Here is a 4,397-nt window from a genome sequence, read left to right as displayed (position 1 = left end):
GATTTTGATTCTTTTGCAACCATGTGGCTGCCGTAAAGATGTGCCTTCCGCACTAGAGACGCATAGTTTTAGAAATACAAAGGCAGAGTGGCATTCTGTTGAACGATTCGGCAGCTGACGGTGATGAAGTTGAAATTCTAAGTTAGAGAGGGGAGAGATGGGAACCAGAAATTTTTCTCTGGAGATGCTGTTGAAGCAAGTGCAAAACGCTGCCCTATTTTATCACGATGTGTGTGGGTGGTGAGAGTTCTTTCTTTTCCGGGTTGCTCATCCATTAAATGATTTTTAGCAGCATATACATGATTAAATTCACAATGGCACTTTAATAAGCGCCTTCATCTGCATCATTTAGAATAAAACTTTAGGTCTGATTTAGAAACAATGAGAACGTTCCATGACTCCTTGAGCTATATGAAGGAGAGACTAAGAGATAAGGCTAACCCATTACACAACTAGTAGAAAAGTGACAAAGGTAACTGTGTAGGTTAAGTACCTGCAGCTGAATCATGCTGTGTTATGAGCTGTGGGATTACAAAGGGAAATATTTCATAATTCTTGCCCTTTAAAAGCTTATAATTAAGACAGAAAACCGTCAGCAATTTTGGAGGAAAACACAATGAACATTTAATAATTTCTTTTCTGCCACGTAAACTCGGACCCAGAATAATTTATTTTATTAATACTACTGATGAAGAATTAAACAGAAATTTAAATATATATATATTGTGTGGAAAAAATAATACATTATAAACTTAAAAAGAAATGTATCTTGGGAGCTTCATATAATTGTTGATGCTGAAACTGTCTTGTTCAACTGTATCAAATCATTTGTTAGTCATTAATAAATTTACATTCACCTTATTACTTTTCCACGGGACCTTTACTCCAGTTACTGATATTTACAAGAGGTGTCTTAAAACATTTAGTTTTACTGCCAGAAATCCCTTTTCTTATGCTTCACCTGAAAAAAAAAAATACCCTGTCTACCAGCCAGTCACAAACAGAATCCACCTGCGAAGATCATGGACAAATGACAAATTCAAAGCCTTGAAAGAAAACCTGGCACTTGGCTGATGATGATATTGGCTAGATGTCTTAAAAGCAGAAGATCAAAAAGCAAATGGAAATTGGGCCTTAAAACTGGAAATAATCTGAAAGGGGAAATGACTTGTAGCTGAGTAAGAGCCATGGAAACAGTCAGGAATACATTTTCTGGCTTAATTTTGTGGGTCAGATTGGGAGGGTGAATAAGCTCTTTGGCCACCAACATTTTCAAATATCAGAGCTTGACATCCATCCACCTTTTCATTTCTCCCAAGAAATAATCTGTGGCTTTCTCAACGTATGCTCGCCATTCCACCCTGCCATCTTTTGCCTTCAGGTTGTCAGGGTGGCATGAATTCCGCCCAGTTCCTGGGCAGAATTTTCCAGCTTTCTACAATCTGCCCTTCTGAAAGAGCACCACAGAAAGTGTAAAGATTGCAAATACATTGACTGCTTGGCCACAGAAGACAAGATCTCTCCCAGATGGAGCCGCACTGCTTCTTCCAGCCGTTATTTTGTCAGGGGTGGCGGAGAATGCCATCTGCTGCCCCATTCAAGAGGAAGGCTTTGCCTCCTTCCATTGGGCTCCAGAGAACCCATTTCTAAGCTTGTCAATAGATTTGGCAACAGCAACTCGTTTCATTGCATCACCATGCTTTTTAGAAAGGTCATTGTGCCCTATGTGATTTCTTTACTGGCCATCATTAATGTTGCTGAGGGAGAAAGAAGGGCTCCCTTTAACTTTGCCAAAGGGATGAAAGGACCCCTGCTGTTATTTCATGTACATTAAGGGTGAGAAGAGTTTGCAGAAGGAGATGTCTATCAGCTGCATGAGAAATCCTGCAAGGGATCACTTCTCAGCCTTTTATTTCTGGTCCTGTTTCAGGTCAGGTTTCTCTTCCCTGGTAGCACTAGTGGATATTTACAGGAGTCACCTAGCATTCAAGCGCCCCTGGGGGGATGAGTATTCCCAAAGCAGGTGGGAGGCAGGACCTGACTTCTTGTTGCAGAACCTGAAGAAGCAGATGTTTCCCCTCCCCTCCTCAGGACAGCTGGAGGAGCCAGGTGTAGCCAAGCCTGGTTCACCAGATGAGCCATCTGGGAGGAATGACCAAGGCATGCAGATTTTGTGGTTCCACAGGAATCGAGATCCCAAAGGTTGCAGCAACTGGTGTCGAGAGCTACAGAGTCCAGCAATGTGACAGTGAGTAATCTGGGGACACAGGTCCACGACAGCATCCTTAGTAGTTCGGTCTCTTTGGTTGCATCTGTGTTTGCCACCATTTTATGAACCTGGGGCTCCAGCTTTCCCAGTGATTCTGTGAACTGCACCCCATCCCCACCCCCAGCAAAATCCTGCCAATAAATTCCTTTCTCCAGACAGTTTTTGAGGGTGGCGACCAGGAGTCCTAACCTGAACACTACATTTTCCAAATTTAGGCAAATTTACATCATTAACATACAGATGGAAACACAATCTCCACTTCCTCCTAGTTAGTTTCCCAAACAAATAAGTGGCTTCAGATTCATTGTCGGCCTGCTCTGTTCTCTGCTATATTTTAAAAGTAGAAAATTCCTTTGTGGGCATATAACAACATCCTTGGTGTATGTGCATTTGTGTAATCCCAATATACCAGCATAATCTACTAGGCACACTCTATAATTATGTGTGAGAATGCTAATTTGTGTTGTCCCGTGAACATGATAGTATTCATTCATTCAAAAATACCTTAATAGTAATAGTAACTACTTAATGGGTGTTTACTCTCTGTCAGCCTCTGTGCCAAATATCCTATATGTATTATCTCTTTCAAAGAGACAATGCAACAACTCTATAAAGTAGATACTATTATTGTCTCTATTTTACAAATGGAAAAACTGAGGCTCTGAGAAATTAGGTGGCTTTCCTGTGGTTGACACAGCAAGCAAATGGTAGGTATGAACTCTGGCTTTCTTGTCTCCAAAGACCATGGCTTAACTACTATGCTATGCTGCCCCCATTCAACAGAAACTCCCTGAACAGCACCTACATAGCAACGCTCTGCTATTTGTTGGGGAGACAAATAAAAGTAGGACATGGACCTAGTTCTTAAAAATGTTTATAGTATCATAGGGAAGAGAGAAATGTTCGCTTTTGAAGACACTGCAAGCTGGAGCATGATAAGTGCCACAAGAAAAGCAAGAGGAAAATCAGAGGAAGTGGTGCATCCAGGAGAACACCACTGGGTCTGGGCTTTGAAGGCACAGAGCGGAACTAGAAGACAAAGGTGAGCTTTTGAAGTGACTCGCAGCCATACCTTTTGTCTGGGCTTAAATTAAGGCTACCATAAGCCAGGAGTGGGTAACGAGCAGAGTGAAGCCAGGCCAGGAATCTAGGGCCAGGTGGGGTTAAAAAGGAGAGGATACAGTGGCAAGCCAGACAAAGGAGAGGTTATACATGTGAAAGGAGATTAAGGCAGAGGAGCAAAGATAAATAGCCTGGCAGGGATACAAACAGGTTCTTTCATCCATGCATTCATTCAACAAATATTCTTTTATGAAAACTGTTTTTCAAAAAGCATGACTATTTAAAAGTCATTATCACAAATAAATAGTAAATAATTTGAAATAAACTTTGAAATACAGAACATAAATTTTTTTTGTTTTTTGTCTTTTTTGAGATGGCGTCTCTCTCTGTTGCCCAGGCTGGAGTGCAGTGGCACAATCTCCAGAGTGCAATCACTGCAACCTCCGCCTCCCAGGTTCAAGCAATTCTCCTGTCTCAGCCTCTCAAGTAGCTGGGATTACAGGCACGTGCCACCACACCTGGCAAATTTTTTGTGTGTTTTTAGTAGAGATAGGGTTTCACCATGTTGGCCAGGATGGTCTTGATCTCCTGATCTCGTGATGCACCTGCCTCGGTCTCCCAAAGTGCTGGTTGCAGGCATGAGTCACCATGCCCATCCCTAGAAAAAAATTTCTTTGACTGCCTCCTAACTGTCCAAGCTGTTCTCATCCCAGGGGCTCTGGCATTGGATAAGACAGACAAAGTTTCTAAGGTTGTGGTGTAGGAGTATGTCTGTAAGTTCATATTAAAGACAAATGACAAAACCTTGAGTATCAATAGCTTAAAACGTAAAGATATTTATGATGCTCAATCTGGAAGTGGGCAGTTCTAGGGCTGGCATAGTGGCTCCATGATATCATCAAAAACTCAAGCTCCTTCCACTTCCATCATAGTCAGCACTGTTGGGTTCTGTTTTCCTCCGGCAGGTCAATTCATGGACACCAAATGGCTGGTGGAACTCTAGAAATCACATTGAGATTCAGGAGTCTAGAGGGAAAGAGAGAAGAGTTTGCTTTTCGTCTCTTCA

Source organism: Aotus nancymaae, unplaced genomic scaffold, assembly GCF_030222135.1.
Source record: "Aotus nancymaae isolate 86718 unplaced genomic scaffold, 86718_ANA_hifiasm-v0.15.2.pri h1tg000058l, whole genome shotgun sequence".
Taxonomy (NCBI): domain Eukaryota; kingdom Metazoa; phylum Chordata; class Mammalia; order Primates; family Aotidae; genus Aotus; species Aotus nancymaae.
The sequence above is the reverse complement of the archived record's forward strand: the minus strand, read 5'-3'. Positions refer to the sequence as shown.